Below are 20,158 nucleotides of genomic sequence, written 5' to 3'. Positions count from 1 at the left end.
CTTTTGACTTCGTAGTTTGGTCCAGGCACATCAGCGGGAGCCAAACGTCCAGGGTTGTTACCAATATTGAAATGCATTTTAGGCAAATCAACACCTTTTTTTAAATAGACAACTGAGAATATTTTTATAGTATACCTCAGTTATTCTCAAGAACTTTGGAATAAAGAGCTAAATTCACCAGTGGTTAAGGATCGTTAGGAATATTAGGGATGTCTCCTGATTCTAAAATGAGATTAATTCAGGAAAAAATATTTCACGTTTATTGGAGAATGTTTCAAAAGGATCGATGATCAATTTCTTCATCCTGGAAGCATCAAATGATGGAGAAATCTCAAGGAACAAAACATAAAAGAAATTTGGTACGTGTTTCATTGAAAGTAATTTCTTCCGCTGTTCACGACTGTTGGGCTTCAAGCCTGTGATAAAAAGAAAGAAACAAGAAGATAAAGAACACCGGTGCAGAATATTGTATACGAATGAAAGTTGGAGCACTTGGGATATTTGACTAGAAGCAAAATGTAAGCTCTTCTAAAGCAGTGGAGCAAAATTCCCAGGGCTTCTAGCTCCACGTAGAAACATTTTGGAACACGTTGTCTATCCTTCAGCCTGGCTCCCCAGTCCCTTACTCCACAGCAACTCTGAGCTTGTCTCAGTTTACGTAAGTATGACTTTTTGAGCAACTCTCTGGGGTGAGATATCTTGTGGTGACCAGGAGGCAAGGCGATCAAACGCAGCAGCATCTAAGGGCAACCGTCTCTCCTAGATAAAATCCATTCCACATTTTCCAATGATCAGAAGGAGACTAACAGGGATGGGGGGGGGGGGTACAGAAGCAGTGGGGGCAGACTGATGGATGAAGAGGGTGAAAATAAAATCCCAAAGCGTGACAGGAGCCAGGACTGCCCACCCACACCTCAGCAAAGGTTCAGAGGGATTGGTGGCCCACGTGCTCATCCTCCTGGGGACAGAGACACCAAGCCCCAGATGAAGCCTCCAGAGCTGCTCCACTATAGCTTTTCTCCCAGTTTTGGGATTCTCTCTCCAGGATAAATCAGCACCCACTTCTGTAAACCCACTCAAGGGATTGACATGCGTTAATGTAGTAATCCAGGCAACAACCTGGAAAATTGGTGAGGACCATTATGCTTTTAGCCTGCTTGGAGAGCAAAGAGCGCTGCGTCTTGGTGATTCCAGATGTATATTTTTGGGAGCAGGCCCAGGAACTCCTTCAGTGCCCATTCAGACAGTATTCCCATCGCTGTTTTGGAGGGAGGAGGAAATCCAGCAACTGGAGGTAGAAGATGACACTTCTGTAGGCACAACCACCGGGTTGAAGAATGCATGGTGGAATGCCATTGTGGACAACATGCAGGCATGTTGAGGATGGCTGATTTATGGAATCAATTTCCTTTTGATGTTTCAGACTGTTCCCCTCTGGCATTTACGGTGATCCTGTCTGGCACCTGGTGCCCCGAGCTGCTTGGAAGGCAGAGTCGGGGGCCTCACACAGATAACGGGGGTGAGATAAGCAAGGAGGGCTCTTGCAGATAAACCATGTTAACAGCTCATCTGATGGCTAAACAGGAGTTTTTGAATGGCATCTCCAAGCAGATATCCTGCCTTTGTATTTTAAGCCCTGACAGCAGGCAAAGGCATCTTTGCCATTCCTCGTTTGTCCAGAAAACTGGTGATCCATATATGGGGATAGATTCTCAGAGATCGATCGTCTTTAACATGACCATTTTTAGTTATCTGCAGTGGGGTTTTCTGTTTTCCTATATGCTTGTTTCAGACTTTGAAAATTAGCTAAACAAAAGCTAATAAGTCAAACTTCTTTCACCTGGTCATTCAGGGAAAACCTGAGTGTGAGTCTCTATTTATTCTTCCCCCTCAGCTGTTTCTCCACTAGTACATTTTACTGCAGCTAACTTCCAGTTGGGCGTACATTATTTGGGAAACTTTCCGAAGCATCCAGCTGTTGTCCTTGCACATCTTGATCCTGAGATTCTGGGCCTCCAAATGGTACTTAATTCTAACTTCCACCAGAGCTGGTCAGCAGAGATTATGGGCCACATCTTGTCCCCCTCTGCTACAGAACCTAAGAAGATTGATCTCAGAGCAGGGGCATGTCAAAAAGTCAAGATTGTGGCCACCGCTGTGTGATCCATGCCCTGCCTCTCTTTCATCTGGGTCAATGCATGGGCGAAGGAGCAGGGGTTGGATCGCACCGTGGTGGCCACGGTCTTGCCTTTCTTTAACCACGCCCTGGGTGGATGGTTTGCATATTTATTAAGACAGGGCCGGGAGGTGGGATTCCCCAAAGATGGTTGGAGAGCCACCGGAAAAGAGAGAGAAAGGGGATTACGCCAGGCTTTGGGGACGGCTAGCTGTTTCAAAGCCTCCCAGGTGCCGAAACTAATGAGTCTTGCACAGGTCAAGCCATCTGCTCTCCTTATTAGAGCATTAACAGTCAGGTCTGCTTTAATCCCGCTGCCCAGCGCACTGCCGGCTTTTCAGCGGTGGGAATAGTAAGGGCCTAATGGCACTTTGCCAGTCCACCATCTCCGGCCCGTTAGTCAGCCCAGCAGAACCCCATATGGTGAATTAACCAGCTTAGTCCAATTAAGGGACCTCGACGCAGGATATTAAGGGCTCAAATTGGCTGACCTTGGCTGTGCGTGGAGAGTTTATGCAGCCTGAGCGCAAACCCTGAGTCGTCCATGCTCAAACATCTCTGGACAGGTCTTGCTTTGCACCACCTCCATATCCCTAATTAGAGGCACGAGGACACAGCTGTCCCCCGGCGTAACCCTTGTTACGGTGCACGTCCCTGCTACCTTTCCTTAGTCTTCTCCAAAGGCATGGAAACAAAATTTGGGTAACTTGACTGAAATAGAGGAAATGCTGTTGGGCTGAAAATAGGGTCCTGCATTCGGCCCACCAGGAGGGTCAGGTTTAAAGGAAGCCCTGGCTGGGATGTTATAGCACTATTTGAGGTTCTCTGATGTGGAGCTGACTTTAAAAATTCCAGGTTGGGCTCTGTTGGAATCAGCGTTTCTATAACAAGTGGAGGCAGGAAACCTGTAAGAATGCAATGACTCCAGGCATTTGCTGCTCTTGCTGTTTCCATATCAGCAAAACATAGCTTGTAATTTGACTTCTGATTCATACACCCTAGGTAACATCCTGCTCCATGCAAGGGGGTTGTTAACCAGATCCTGGTTAATTTTCTTCTCCCAGATCAGGCAGGTTCTTCCTCCCCAGCATTTTCATTTTGTCGTGGCCCCTTTCACAGCATCTGCAAACTCCTGCAAGTTCTCTCTTTGGCTGATTTTTTCCTGAACAAATTGTCTGAAGCGCAATAATAAATGAATAATTACTGAGTTATCAGTGCATGTTATCCTGTCTCGTATTTTCTTGTTTTTACACTTGACGTTCTAAAGCATGCTTTTGTTGTTATGCAGATGGAAAAAACCTAGCACATCAGTCAGATGCTGCCTTCTGCAGGAATTACCTAAGACTAATTACCTAATTACCCAAGACTAATTAGTAATTACCTAACTAAAAACTAAATACTACACACAGCTTTCATACACCACCTGGTGGTACAAAATGCATATGAATTTAAGGAGAACCGTCTGTTAAATCAGGTCAAAAGTCCCATTTGGGGCAGCATCTTTGTTCCTAACAAGATGTCTCTGAGAAAATAAAACCAGGAAGAGGATTCCTCTTTTGTTCTCAGATATTCAAAGGAACATCTCCTCCACCCCCCCCTCAAATTCATACAGTCCTTTTAAAGAGATTTCAACCTTACTAGGTAATTTTTAAATATCAATCTGTTTTTCACTAATTGTTGTCATGCCCTCTCTTACTGATTCTTCTCCTGAATGCTCAAAGTGGAAGACTGTTGGAGGCTAATGAAGAAGACTCTAGCAAAACTGTTTTGGGGCAATGCTCTGGAAGGACCCTTGTGAGGAGGGCAGGGGGTCCTCTATCTCATGCAGAAAGAGGATCTGAGTCCCAGGAAATGCCAATATCAGAGAATGCAACCTAAGGAATTCAGAGATGCCATTTAAGGGGTTGATTTTTGGAGATAAAAAGGCTACTCAAGAGTAACCGCTCTTCTTGAGTGTAAGAACCTCATGAACAGTGAGAATTAAGTTCAGCTGGTTTCTGGATGGGGATTGGGGTCTGCAGGGCAGGGTGCAAGACTCACACCTTTTGGAATCTGAAGCCAGTTCTCGGGTCAGTGCGCTGCAGAGTCTCTGGGCTTTTTCTTGATGGCGTTTGTGTCCTTGCTGGACTTCGGCCTCGGTTTGGCTGAAGACTCTGCTGGCTGCTTCATTCAGGTAGGTCCTTTGGTGGTGCTGTGTTTTGCCGTGTGACATTGCTAGCTGGGTCTGACCTGGTCCTAAATGTGTCTGATGCTGGTTTTTTAGCTTGACACGCTGGCTTGTTTTTATACGAAGGATTGCTGCTTTGAGAGGCTCCTGCAAGGAGGAGCAATATCTGTTCTGAAACAAGATGTCACCGTGCAGTTGTTCTACCTACTTTCCACCTTGCCTCTTGACTCTCCAAAATCTGTCTGGTGCGCCCACCAAGAAAGTGTTGTGTTTTTAGGCTCTGCTTCACCGACTTCCTTTTCCCAAGCCTCCTGATCTAGCAGGGAAGCAAAGAGGACACATAGCCAAAGCTAAAAGGTCGTTGAAGCACTGCAGAATAAAAACAGGAATGTCAACAGGAATACATTTTAAGAGAGCTGTTGATGGAAAGGTAGTTGGGTAAATTGAAATACCTGCACGAAGGAGGCCCTAATGCGGGGTGTTTGCTTTATAAACCCCCTCCCAGTTTCTTCATGGAGGTTTGTAGGAGGTAGAAGGAGGAATATATTTCTTCCCATTGAGACTGGGCTGATGGATTCTTACAACCGAAGCCTTCAGATTTGGGAAGTATGACTTCCAAGCAATGAATGGGGTTGGGTGGACAGTTAGCCTGCTGCGTGAATCCGGGTTGGCTTGCTGTGTGAACGTGCTCAACTGTTAAAGGTGGTTTGGCTTTCAGGTTAGTGCAATAGATGGCTGTTAAGAATCTTGATCAATGTTTATTATATCTAAAACAGGGAGTGCTTTCTTATTCGTTCTGGGTTGTTTTTATACAGCCCATGAGTTTCCCTTATCCTGTTCTGGGATAGTCAATCAATCAATGGCTTACAGATTTCCCCTCTTTCCATTCCCCTTTTAGCTTCTGTTCATTTACTGGCATTCAGCATGTGATCCTTTATTTATTCGATCTCTTCTTTGTCTTGACCTTGCCGGGAACATCACCTCAATTGGGAATTCTGTGTTGCGCTTAGACCCATTTTCCTCCAACAACTTTATTTTATGAAATGGAGAAAGGCTTGAGGTTCCACGCCTTTCCTTATTTTAGCGGGTGAGCCGGCAGAGGGCAGCCTGCAGTCATAAATAAGCCATGATTCTCCCTTCAGGGAGCTCCAGCAAATTCTAGGTGGTTGCAGCTGCAGCCTGGGAAAATGTAGAGCCTTCTGGAGTTGGGTTATTCCATTCCCAAGGCCCTTAGCAAGGGATGGGCATCCATTTTTACCTGCCTCAGCTGCAGCTCCAACATTTTCACACTTCACTTGTGTTTCTTTGCGATGCACGGCAGCCTTCTGTCCCTGTACTGTCGCCTATCACTTTGGCCAAGGATGAGTTGTTTGAATCTGTTTGCTAAGATATATTAATCACTTCTAAGGTGCTACTTCAAGGTCTTCTTTTGCTCCAAAGCTCAGCCCACCGGTGCTCAGGAGATAAAACTGTAGGGAGCCCGGACAGGCAGGTCTTCAGTCACCCATTCAGGGAAGGCCATTTGATAATTGCAATGGATCAAGACCTCTGCTCTCCTGGTCATGATCCTTGATCTGTTCTCATCCTGAACCGTGCTTTGGTTTGGGGTCTTGTCCTCTCAGACTAATTAACAGGGCTCCTTTTCCTTTATTGGCACAAACATCTGAGTGTGACAAGCTGCTCCAATTCTCACAGCTTGAAAGGAACCGAAGCCATGGCTGTTGACCCCCATGGCAACCTAGGAATAGCTCTTTGGCAATTAAACAGGGGGCTGTTGAAAAATGGCACAAATCCATTTGTTATTTTAAAAAATGGGATTGGGCAACCTAACGCAGAATTAAAGGCTGCTAGGACCAATCAGCTCTCCCATGAAGATGTAGTACAAAGTGGTGTGGTGGGTTCAAGGTGGCCAGCTGTGGCCCACCTTGGAATGAAAGAAGCTGGTACTAAGCTTGGAATTTATTTATTTGATTACATGTCATGTTGTTGTCAACGCTTAGCGGGCACATAGATAGACTTTCTCCATGATAATCTGTCCCTTACCTGGCCTTTCAGATCTTGGTAGAAATATATTGTTATCACGCCTTCCTTTTCTGAGCTCAACAGCATAAATATCACTTCCTCCTCCCATTTTTCCCCATAACAACCACCCTGTGAAGTCAGTTGGATTGAGAGAGAATGGCCCTGAAATTGCCCGGTGAATTCTACAGCTGGAGGTGGTCTTGATCATGACTGGCCTTGATAGCATGAGGAGATGAGTTTGGGGAAGCCTTATTTCTCCATGTGATATGTTGCTACTAGCTACGGATGGCTAAGTTTGATCATTGGTGTTATCCTCACCAACCAAAGGAAATTCTGAAAGGTATTTGATAGATTGCCAACTCTGAGGTGAAGCAGGCATGTCCTTCGGTGTTGACTTGGATGAAAATTACTTTGGTCATGCCCAAGTCATTTATCTTATAACGTCCAAGCGAGATGCATTCTCGTTTCTGCATATTGAGTATAAAAATGTCTGAGCCAAGGATGAGCTTCAGAAGCAGGTCAGCAGAAGGGCCAGGGAAGAATTCCTCCCTCATGCACAGGATGATAGTCCCCAAATTCTTGTACTTCTGGGAAAGTAAGAACTAGAAAATAGCGTCACAATGAAAAATGCCAGACTACAAAATCCTCTTCAGATCTGCTTGATAGAAACTAGGAATTGGGGCAGGGGTGGGAGGAGAAGGGGAGTGCTTATTTACTTTGAGGCTATGTCTTTCAAGTGAAAATCACTTGAGCCTTAAAGACAATAGATACTCCCTCTAACAAGCCATTGATCATAGTTGACTTATCTGGAGACCAGATTCTGTTCTGATCTTGATCAAATTCTATTAAGGACTTTGGCAGTGGAAGAGGTACTGAGCAGGGCTGGGGGACAGCAAATTCTCAAGAACTTTCTGAACATTTTGGTTTTTCTGTATATATTCTCAATACTATTGCCTGAAATAAGAACAGATTATGTATCTCCTATTATCTCCCCCCACCCCACCCACCCCTTTTCATTTTGGTTCTTTGCGAATTCCAGCATGGAGTTCCATTCAATCCATAGCTAAGACAACTAGCATAAACTCTCTTCCTAAATTAACCCATGATATCTGAAGTCCCAAATCTTGGCACATCATAGAATCATAGGGTTGGAAGAGAGCTTGGAGAATGCATCCTCCTTTGATGTGTTTGCAAACCAGAACCCAATATCAAGCTACTACTGATATCAGAGTCCAAGTTAAAAAGCGTAGTGTTTAATAAATGATACGGTAGAAGGCAGAATTGATGTCTGATTGTGTAGTAGATGATGTCTACATTCTTTTTTTATTGTAACCCAAATGCTAAATTATACATAAAGAAAGCATGATAAAGACTCCAAGCAGCCCTCTTGATATGAGACAGAGTAAATTAGCTCAACATGATTATTTGCCAAGATTTATTTATTTACTGAGTTTGGAAGAGCAGTGGAAGCAATTGATCAAGAAGACAACAAGTTTCACAGTCATGAGTTAAGTGTTAAATATTTCATGCTCGGGCTGAGTGACAGAGCATCCTGAACTAGAGTAGAGAGTCCTATTTCTGTGCAAGTACAGTCACTCCTTCACACTCAGTTCAGGCAACTGACTTGGTGCCAGCTTCTCTCTCTGCAAGGTTTCAGTGCAATCTGATGTTGGGAGTCGCTCATTCTTCTGCATGCCCTAAACAAGTTTTTGTTTCAGGAGTCCCTTGGCCCCTGGCAAAGTCAACAGTGTAGGCAGAACCGAAGTGAGCACAACACCACGGATAGTGGAGAAGTGCCAGTTTGCCAGGTGCCCAGAGGGTTAGCAGCTCGGGGCTCTGTTCTCTTCTTGGCAGACAACCCAAGAGAACGTGGCCCTTGTTTTCTTCTTGGGAGGAGAACTTGCTTGGCATCTCAGTCTTCAACAACCCGCCTTTGGGAAAACGCTACAGGTTGGCACAGGCCAGAGGACAAATGCTCTTGCCTGACCAACAATTGAACCAGCTGAAAGTCTTCCTAGCTTTACAGTGCCTTAATTATTCATGATCCTTGCATTATACATTGATGGGGGCAAGTGGGAACTCTGGAGGAGGGAAGAAGTCTGCATAATGATGTTGCTTGGCTGAGGGCAGGCTGTGGATGGGCCGCTCTTTAAGAATTAATTCAAGGACTGTAGCATCAAGTCCCGCAGCATTCAGAAGCCTCTGTCCTCAGTTCCTAGGGAAGTTCATACAAGCACTGCAATTAACCCTTTTGCATGCTAAAAGCATCTGTGGTTGATTCAACAGTCTTTGCATGGAATTGTTGCAGCTTCCAATGTTACAGTAAGGACATAAGGATCCCACAAGGCAATGGTGCAAATGATATAATCGGTGTTATGCATGTCATGATGTCATCACGCAGATGACACGGATGAGGTCATTTGCATTGCCACACTGACCCGCTCTTTGATTTATTGGACTTCTAGGAACAATAGAGATGTCCAGGCCCAGTTTTGACCTATTTAGTAGAAATTGCATTCCATTTTCCCTGTCCAACACCTGCTCTTTGTTGAACTGTAAAATCGAACGTTTGCTGCAACTCACCGAGATCGTCTGCATGAAAACACACATGGATGTTCACTCTGCTTTCTGTTGCACATCTATTTCTTCCACACGCGGTTTAAAGGAGCCGTTCCGTGGAGACAAAAAGGGTTTAGAGCAGAATATGATGTCTTCTGCATACAGAACCTCATGCCCAGCAGATAATTGGGGTAACCTTTTCTTGGAGGTCTCATTTTCCAAAGAGTTTTCCAAATGACCTTCTCCACCCGCAAGAGCAGTGGTGTCTTCCTTCGTTAATACACCAGCCGAGTTGCCAGGACAATTGGCGATTATGGTGAGTCACCACTTGGTGGCAGAGGTTGGATGCTACATTTCCATCGCACACAGTTGTGTCGTTGCTCAAGGTGACTCCAGAACTCTTATCCCACCCTTCTAATTTTTATACATATTTATAAGCAAGCTACTGAACCAGGCTTAAATGGCTGTTCATTGAGAGCAGAATAACCAAGCATCGTTATTCAAGACACTGTCGCACGGGTTTTCTGGTTCACGGTCCATTTCACCCCAGGGGTTAAGTACCATAATAAATTAGACATCTCCTCTTCCCCCGTCCCTGACCCTACATCCCAATCTCCAAAGGCTTCCAAATAATCCTTGGGATTTTTAGCTGGTCAAGAGGAAGAGTCTCGTCTCTAATGGGTATATGTAGAAAAGACATCAAGATCGTAACAGATGGTCTAGTCAGCGCAGAACAATGTTCTGTCTGCAGTTCTCTCTTCATTACTTATCTGTTGGTTTTATACTCATTTTCTAATTAGCAAGAGACCAAGGGAGGCATTTCTGGGGTATCTCAAATCTAAATTGGGCAATCGCAGTATTACAGCGGCCTTTAAGATGCTTTGGTGAGTAAGTAAGATGGTCCTTTTTGCACTGTGTGCCCAAACCCTCTCCTTGTGCTCTTGAAGCAAGACTACCCACCAAAGCCAGAGCTTAAAATTTAAAATATGGTGCAGTAATGGGATGTTCTGGGGCAGCTGAAGCTTACCTTCATTCCGCAAACTCCAAAGGTGTAGAGTAAAAAAAGTGAGGCCAGGTTGGTCAATAAATGTCACCTATAAAGTGTTCATTCTAGTGTGTGTGTGTGTAGATAGATAGATAGGTAGATAGATAGATGAAAGAAAGAGAGAAAGAAAAAGAAAGAAAGAAAGAAAGAAAGAAAGAAAGAAAGAAAGAAAGAAAGAAAGAAAGAAAGAAAGAGAAAGGACTGATGTATTCCAATTTATCAATAGCTTTAATGAATGATTAACATTTATTGCAGTACTGTTTGGAGGGAAGTCAATACTATAAAATACTCCATTAAAATTTCTTCTTAAACTGAGAGGCTTCGTAACAAGCCCTGATTTCCAACAATGAGGCTGGCTTCCTGCATTGAATAAACCCATATTTCTACAAAGAGAGCCCTCCTAGTCACAAACCCACCCACCTAGAAATAATGAGAAGATGCTGTGATGGTAAAGAAGCCCTTATCTTCCCCGTTCATAACAACTTTCTTCATTTTTGGCGGTGTTCGTCTAATGAAAGTCAGACATAACAGTTCGGCAGCACAGCCTTTCTTTTTCCAACACTGCACGGCTCTTACGATTCAGCTTCTTTCTGTCCTTCCAAAAGACTGTTATAATGCTGAATTAAGAGCACAGAAAGTCACCATCTGGAGTGTCCTCTAGGGCTTCCTATCTACTCGCCTTGCTCAGTAGGAAGTTAGGCTTGGGAAGGGCTTTGATTTCCTCGGCATATGGATGGTAGTGCACTTGCTAAACAAAACACAGCATAATTTCCCCTTCCTTTTCACTGGGGAAGAGAGCTCCCAACTTTTCCAAGAATATTAGAGATAGCTTTTATTCATTGATGAATATTCAGAAACTGCCTTTTATCAACTCTCACCCTGCTTCCCCTTTGAGAGAGAGAGAGAGAGAGAGAGAGAGAGAGAGGGAGAATTTCATTCATGCTGTGTACAGTTTCCACCCGGGAACCAAGGCCTGCTTACAAATGCAAGGAGACGCTTGTCCTCCTATTAATATGCCTCCATCCTGAATAAATACAGTCACTGCTCCTGAATCACTCCATGTTCCATGGACACTTAGGCTCCCCACAATTTTCTCCCTACATTAAAGGAATGAGTCATATGCTTTGCAAAAGTCTATAAAGGGATCCCGCTGAATGCATATTCGCTACTAATGTTTGCTGGAGGTGAGGAAGATTAATATATCTATCTCTACATCTCAGCCCTAAAATGGACAGCTTTGATGTCGTGCATAATTGAAAGCTGTAGGGAGAGGTCATCCAAAGAGTTGGGCTGAAATCTGTCAGCTTGATGAATCTTCTACTTCTGGTTTGCATCTTTTGGTACCAGGCAAGCAATGGCGGTGGTGAAACGGGGGTCTGCTAACTGGACCCGTCCAATGGAAGTTATTGTAGGTTTAATTTTTACTGAACGTTAAAACAATTGCAGCAGGACAGAGGTGCGGATTGAAAAAAGAACACAGAGGTTGTAATCTATGCTCTTGGTCATTCAGCTTCATTCCCGGCAGCGAAGGTGAAATGAGTGAGGAAGCTCCTTGCACAAACTGGCTGAAATTAGAAAAGTTAAGTTACAGGGTATCCCATTTACCGTACCCAAGAGAAGGAGAAGCCTTCCGCAAAACTTGGGGTGGAGCACAGAGCTTGAGATGTTAGTTCAGCCAAAATCTCTTCAGCCTTAGCTTTTGCGTTGAAGAGCGGAGCGAAGGTGATCTTTGATCAAGCATTTACTGTATAAATCAGTGGGGAGCCACAGCATGTGGAAAACACACCCTCCTAGAAAAGAGGCGAGGATCCTTGGCACCGTTGCAGAGGTAAAATGTTTTGGTCACAAGTCAGGAACCTTCAAGGAGTTGCGTGTAGCTCTTGAAGGAAAGGGAAGACGACCAAGCTGTAGAACAGCCCCTTCTTGCTCATTCAGACCTGAAAGGCAGCAGAACTGAGACTTCTGTTTTTTCTCCTTTTCCCAATCTGCAGCTGGTGACTGCCTCTGTGTGTGTGTGTGTGTGTGTGTGTGTCTTCTTTTTATTCAGTGTTGCATCTGCAGAAGAAGAAGAAGAAAAACAGAAAGCTCTTCTCATCTGCTCCAAAGCACAGGTCATTCAGTAGCGCTGCCCTGAAGGCCCCCACCTCTTCCAGAGAAGAGAGAGTCTAACCTCTCCCCCCCATATTTTAGCAAGGGGCGTTCATATCCAAATGGTCACGGGCTGGCAGAGTAACCTTTGCTCTGCTTTATTACTATCTCAATAGCAGCCTGGCAGGTCTGCAGAAGCTGTCATGCACTTCCCCCGGGCAGGGAGGCGAGTTGTCAGCACGGACGAAAGACAGCTTGCCTGAAATTGCAAATGTTCTGTAAACAGGTCATCCTGGAAGAAATGCTACAGGTACACTGAGGTTGCACAATGCTGTTGGTTTTTGTCCAGCAGGAGCCCAAGAGGCTGGCAGACACCCTCGTAGAAGAGAATCTGTGTAGCTCAGGGTTGAACTGGGGAGTCCCCGGAGTTCTCCGAGCTTGGCTGTTTTCTTGCAAACGTTTCATTGCCCGGCTAGGTAACATCTTCAGAGCACTGAAGATGTTACCTAGCCGGGTAATGAAACGTTTGCAAGAAAACAGCCAAGCTCGGAGAACTCCAGGGACCCCAGAGACACCCTCATCCCGGGTCTGTCTTGTGATGCACAGAAGCCTCACGCCAATTCTTGATGGCCACATAAATGGTGGATGCCAAGGGGCAGAAGCTGGTGGAGAATTTTTGGAAGAATTTGCTATGAGCTACGGTGGTGCTTTTGGACATGGAGGGCTGGGGGGAATGTAATTCTGTTGCCACCATGAAGCAACGTTCATCTGTTCTGGGTTTGGACTTGCAGAACAAGAGACCACCCAGTCTCTCCCATTCTCTTCCTAACCCTAATCCAAAGAAGAGAACAGAAATATCTTGTTTAGCACTAAATGCTGTTTAGTGTTTTGCCTGTACGCTAAACGGTGGTGATCTTAACTAGTTAGTGAAAATTACGAAATTGGTTTGCATCCAGGAAGCATAGATAAGATGAATGACTTCTCCCCTTCTCTTCCTGCAAACTTCTCTGTCCTAGATCATTCTAGAAATAATTGTCAAGAAGGCAGTGTTAATATTCCTTACACACTCGTTTAAATCTGCTTTTATTAGAGCACTTGGCTGAGGCATTGAAAAGATATGCCACTCCCAAAGATGTCTTGCTCGTGTTAGGGATGTTCTTAAATAGCCCTCGCATTTGGAGGCCAGTAGGTTAGGTCTTTGAGCCTTGATCTTCCTTTCGATGAAGGACCTAAATTCAAGTGTAAGAAAAATGGGTGAAAGATTGGGGGCGACCTGAGGACCAGCCTTGCTTTGCAGCTTTGTGTTTCGAGGTGCCACTTTGGTGACCTGGTGTAGAGTGTCGGCAGGGCAGCCATCGATGGATTGATTGATCATATTTATATAGCCGCCCATCTCACAAAAAAGTGACCCTGGGTGATGTACAACACTCAATTAAAAAATCCATAAACGCATATAAAACAGTCATTAAAGCTATAAAAACACAACAGGAGAGGGTGATGTTAACTGTAGTAAGGGACCCATTGCAACATCTTCCCGGTCCCCTGGGACCCCCAGGCCTGATCGCATAGCCAGGTCTTGAGGAATGTTAAGAGGATGGGGCTAACCTCACTTATGGGGGGGAGAATGGCCCATAAGGCAGGCACCATGGCAGAGAAGACCTGCCAAATGCAGGTGGGACCCACAACATGCCTTCTCTGCCAGACCTGATGGGATGGGCAGAAGTGATTGGGGAGAGGCGGTCCCTCCAATAACCCGGCCCCATCAATTATTGAGTGTACAGCTGAGAAGTGGAATTGCTTGACTCCCGTGGGGAAAAATGCCAAAACTCAGGATGCCAGCAGCCCAAACCGGGAACCTCTGAATTCCTGCATGCACATTTCTGCCAATTGAAGCAGAGCTGGCCAAGACTCGGATGTTTTTCTTCTCTGCTCAGCAATTCTGCATTATTATTTTTGTTTTACCTACCATGATGGCCAATAAGGAGCCTTCCTGGTCAGGCCTGGTCACATGAACAATGCAAGTCCAGCATAAAACCAGAGAAAAGCAAACGGAGCCTTCACAAATCGATTTTCAAATTACAGAGTACTTTATGTATGGATAGCTAGATTGCTGTTTACAAAGGATCTCAGACACATTTATCTTATTTATTAAGGCATGTTTGCAGCACTTCTCAAAAGAGAAAATTCAGATGCAGTTTACAACAATGATAATAAGTTAAAGTTACATAATAGGAAAGCTTGATCTGGATAACCTCTTAATTTTCAGAGATCAGAGTTTATATTAGGGAAGGCAGATGGTATTTAGGGTTAAAAAAATTGTTTTAATTATTTTCTTTCCATAACTATATACATCACAGCCCATGCTAGTTCTACATTTAAAAAAAAAAAATTATAATCCTGGAAGGAGCCAAGTAAGGTTGCAAATGATCTGAGAGGCTGGGTGAAAATTCCCTGCATTGTTATAGAGCAAATGTAGCAGTCCAGCTGGTTGTCCTTTCCTATATATTGTTCAACGAAAGGACGTTTGCATATTTCTAGGCTAATCCTACTTTCCAACCGACGCTGCCATATGGATTGATGTCATCAAATCGTCCTGCCGATCATCTGCCTTTCTGTTCCAGAAGTAGGACTTTGGAAGTCTGGTCTCCAAATGGGTGATAGAAATAATTAAATCAATGTTTTTAGCAAACTCTGAGAACCGCATTTCTCGCTCTGGGTGATAGAGTGCAGTCGAAATACCCTGTTTGTGGAAGTGAAACAAGACGTTCTAAAAGTAGAAGGTTAATTCTCATACTTTCTGCCCAAACGCTCGGTGGGGCTACCGAATGATGATCTTGGTCAGAACTAACATTTCTAAAACAGCGTTGTAAAGTTGCTGACAAGCTGTACAATCCGCTCCGAGGAATTTTGTGAGAAGATCTCTTGCTGTACAGTTAGCAAACATTTCTTGGTCTCTCAGGGAAATTTACAAGAGACCCTCAACATGAATTGTACTCAACTCCAATTAAAAGGATCTCTGCTAGGAAGTGTTTTGCGCAGGGAGGACTCCAGAGGATTTGATCCCCCCCCCCAACAACACCCCCGTATTCATGCTTGATCGTTTCAGTGGCACAAATAGCGCGGGACGATATATGCAATTTCTATTAGGGTTGCACCTTAAACATTTGCTTGTCCACAATCTCTGTCTGTGTGATTCACTTCCCTCACTGAGGTGCTTGCTTCAGGATTAATGGGGTGATTCATGCACAGAAGAAACACGATGATGGGGAAGGCCTTGGTGCCCTCTGAAAAGTGTTCAATCTACCTGAAAATCTATATAATTTGACTTGCTTCCATTGATTGTTTCCACCTTATGGTGAGCAGGCCACAGTTAAACCAGATATCAGTTGGCTTTCTGACAAAGTACAGCAAGATTCCTCTTGGTTTAGCCCACAGACAATATGAAGACCTGCACAATTGTTTCTCTAAGGGATGTTGCAGAAATAACAAGATTACAGGGTGGTGAACCTGTGGTGTGGGAATTAATACCACTGTATTCTCAGCACAAATATCTAAGAAACCCTAGGACCAGGTTTCAAACAAGATGGTGGCAAAGCCCCATAGAGCCAAGTTCTCTGCCCCAAATCTCATCTGAGGAAATGCCCTTTAGCGGGTACCATAACGAGGCATTTTATCTGTTTAAACTCTTAATGAACAAAGCACTTGGTTTTTGTCTGCTGAAACCCTATAGGCAACGGTTTATTTCACTTTGCTCTCTCCCGTGTTTATAACTTCTGCTGCTTGCTGTTGATTTTTCAAAGTTGGATGTTTGCCTCTAATGATGAGGTCTTACGTGATGTTTTACAACTGGTATATGTCTTTTCTGCTTGAGGTGCATCGGAAGTCCACGCAACGGGAAGATGGGTGGACTTCAACTCCCAGAATTCCCTAGCCAGCATGAAGTTGAAGTCCACCCATCTTACCGCTGCCCAGGTTGGGAAACACTGATGTAGCCCCTATCCATCCCCACGTGCTTCTGAATCCTGATTTTGCCAGGCTGATTGCTTGCCCTCGGCTGCTGAAATCCCTTTTACGGTACTAAAGCCATGGGGCAGTTACTTGAAAGTCTCTTCGAGGGTTTATTTATTCTATAACGTACTGCCCATCTTCACGTCACCAAGTTGTTGATTTATGGCCAGCCTTATTCTTGTCTTATCTCTCTGCCCAAAGTCTGCAGAATGCTATCTCCTTCCAACACATGTGGATGGGCGGATTGCTCATTCCTACAAGTTTCTTGAAGCAGAGGCCGCATCTCTGAATTTGTGAGAAACAAAAGTATCTCAAAGAAAAAGAATCAATTTTATTTTGCTCAGGCCAGGCTGGTTTTCCTTTATTGCAAGAAAGATTCAGGACAGAGAGAAGTTATTCAAATGTATTATCCTTCGCCCCCAACTTCGAAGCCATGGAATCTCTGAGATTAAACCTAATTCTTGATTCAAGGAAAGCCATCACATGATACCCTTGAATTGGAAGATCAGTGTCCTTTCTCAGTCTGGGAACTAACTTTTTAGTATTTAAAATCCAGTGCATAAATATTTGAAACAGGAGCACAGGCTAAAAAGGTTTTGCTTGGTTATTATGGCAAAGATGCCACCATCTGCCTCCTCGCCACAATTTGCAGGCAATGCCATCTGCACGACACGTTGCCATAAAGGCTCCCGTCCTGGCAGAAGTCTGAAAAAAATAAATCAATAGGCCTTAAATAAGTAATTAGAGCAGCTGAAAACCTTTCAGTCCTTAGAGGTGAAATGGGATGAATAACCGTAATGATTCTTTACAGCAAAGGTAGAGAGCCGTGCCTTTATAATAAGTAGAGCACACTTTCCTGAATGATGTCACACGGATAGACTTGCATTGAAAGGTTTTTTTCTTTTTTTAAGAAAGAGCAGCAGCATAATGTGAAGCTCAGTATTGACATGGTTGTGTGAATCCACACCTTTTCCTTGTTTTAAGACACGGGAACTATTGCCTGCCTATGCGTCAGGCGATGGAAGTCAGTTCCGTTTATACCAAACCACCTGTAAAGCGTTATTAATTTTGGCAAGTTTGGTCATGGGCTGAACAAGCTATGTGCCTCCTTGAAACGGAGTCCCCCGTGGCTTTTAAAGGCTAACTCTGCATCCAGGAACAGGTGACACAAATCCTATTAACTCCAGAAGCGAATCGTGGGTAAGACCTGAAGGTGAAGTTCAAAATCTCGGAAGGACCGAACGGAAGAACCAAGTATTGATTTCAAGGGGTTTTGTTATATAAAACTTACCCAAACTCCATTCAGGCATACCCCAGATTAATCCTTGAGATTGTTTGCCCAAAACTAAATATCTTTCGGGCTTGATAGATTACACTTCATCTTTGCTTGGTTACATAGGTTCCCCCCCCCCAACTCTTTAGTATAGCTAATGGCCATTTTATCCTCTTGATAGCCAAAATAACTTCTAATATATCATTCAAGCATGGGGTGTCTTCAATTAATCGTCTGCCAATTTTATTTGGGTCACTGACTCCCAAATAGAAAATGAGTCACAAGACCCCCCTGACAACCCTCTCGCATCCTTCCTTTTGTAGTCTTGTAAGCATCATAACCCCTCAAACCACTTTTTCCTATTTTTTAGCGAAGTTTGATGACGCATGCTTTGTTCCAGCATCTACAAAGCTCCTTTATCAGGTCTTTAACCTGAGGAATGCTTTTAGGGGCATCTCTAGTCAATAGAACATATTAGACACAATTCCTTTACTTATTAGCTAATGGATAGATTCATTTAGGGAAACTAGTTACAAAGGGAATGTATATGCTTCATTAAAGTAAACCGAAACCTGTAATGCAAAAAAGCTACTTTTTCATCTCTTATTTCACGAGTTTGTAGGGCCGCCCGACTCTAAGGGACTGGGTGGCATACAACAAGAACAAGCAACGAAGAAAAATAGCCATGCAACATTTAAAAATGATGAATATTTCCTTGGAAAGTCCCACCGTGTTCTTCGAGACTTACTTCCAAGTGCAGTTGAATATGGAATGCTGTTCCAGACATCAGACTCTCGCTCGGATCCAAATCGTTGTGACTTAAAGCAACCGTATCACATTTCTGCCTTCCATTGCTTGTCCGTCCAAAAGTGCGCTTACGACTCTCAAACTTTTATATTCTTCTCCAGACATTTTCACAGCTGTCCAAATATTAATGTATGTAAGACCACCTTTGATCTGAGGCCCGCGTAGTACTCTTAGTTCCATACAGTATAGTACATGTGGAATCTTTATTCATGCAATCTACATATTTTTTAAAATTTATTTATCAAAGTTGTCACCGCCCGTCTCGTTGAAACGACTCTGGGAGGTTTACAACAAAGATATGTGGATGAAATTTCTTGGGGGCAGAAACCTGTGCTTCCCAATGCTACCTTGTGCTTCAAAGGTGTAGAAGGATATTTTGACTTTAGAGAAGAATGGGTATTCTGGATGGATGGTCATGAGATTACTTGCAAAACAGGTCCACAAACAGTCCATCTTTATACCGTGCAACCTGTGTGCGTGAGGTCTGTATTTCTGCAGGTGGGAACAAAGAGCGTCTGTTCTCTAATTACCCAGCCATAAAAATCCAAGTCAGAAATGCTGCAGAGGATCCCCCAAGAGAAAGTTCTGATGAGTTATTTGATCTCTGCTTCATTAGCTGCCTCGCTCACCCACCTCATCGCATCCTTGATTCCTCCTTGCAAGAAAACACTCTTGAAATCTTAGCGAGAGCTCTTAAAATGTCTTCCTTTTACAACTTTCTCTGTGGCTTTTATCAACTTCTTTGAAACTGTCATTGTGTCGCCACTAACTTTCAGCGCCTACTTTCTTCACGTTTGTCCTAATTTTTTCCTTAGGAAAATTGGATATGTAGTTTCACATTCTCATTAATCCATCTTTTGTTTTTTTAATGCAATTACTTTTTGAAAATTGACCGCTCGTCTTTTTTCCCCTTGATCTCCCCTAATGGTGTTTTTGGATATTCAGATTTTGACCACTGCTGTGCCTTATGTTTTAAAACCCAATGAACGATTCTGTAATACAGTATTTAGAATTGCAGTCCTGAGAGACAGAATTTAATGGCATTTACCAGGGAGCAAATCCTAAGTACAATGGGACTTACTTCTAGTACATACCCCATAACAATAACACACACACAAACACACATACTTTGTATATACAGTGGTACCTCGGGATACGAACGCCTCTACTAACGAACATTTCGGGTTACGACCAGCTTCGGCAGGAAAATTTTACCTCGGGATACGAACTCGCCTTGACTTACGAACCGGATCCGCAGCCATTTTCCCTGCTGCCACGCGGTCGCGGCTTCCTGTGGGCGAGGTCGCGGTAGCAAGGAGACGTTCGGTGAGGCTTGTGGTGTGTTTTGCGGTGTTTTGCGAAGGTTTTTGGTGTGCGTGTTAGCATGGCTCCAAAGAAAATGCAGAGCAGGCTTGGTGGGAGTAAGGCTCTGAAGAGGAAATTGCCTCGGGTTGCGACCAATTCGGGATACGTCCAGAGTCACGGAACGGATTAAGTTCGTATCCCGAGGTACCACTGTATAAGATAACTTTCTTTCATTTTTCTACCACCAAATTACTACTTCAAACTTATTTTCGGTATTATTGAAGGATAAACATGTCCGTCTGCCTTCTTTCTACTGCAGATTTTAACAGTAAAGTTTTATATTCCTTTGTACCTTCTTAAGTTCTCTTCCACACACATTTATATTTGATGTGACTACCAGGGATCAAGAATATAGCTTATAAAAAGTTATTTGAAGGCTTGGTGATGGCCGGTCTGTACTTCTGCACAATAAGACACAAATCTACTTCAGAAATACCCTTAGATGTCCCATTGATTTTCTGTGATATCAAATTGCAAATTTCTTGAATTATATGAAGTCAGCATATACAGTGGCTTGGCAGAAAGAATATAGTCGTAATATTTATAATGGCATTGGTTCCAAGTGATAAGTTTTCATCTCCTGCGTGTTCAGATGTTCCAGGAAGAATAATTGTGGGTGAAAGCCATTTCAAAAAGCATTATTTTCCA

Source organism: Python bivittatus, unplaced genomic scaffold, assembly GCF_059951505.1.
Source record: "Python bivittatus isolate LINGU-HERP-01145 unplaced genomic scaffold, Pbiv_v1 ctg000160_np1212, whole genome shotgun sequence".
Lineage (NCBI taxonomy): Eukaryota > Metazoa > Chordata > Lepidosauria > Squamata > Pythonidae > Python > Python bivittatus.
The sequence above is the reverse complement of the archived record's forward strand: the minus strand, read 5'-3'. Positions refer to the sequence as shown.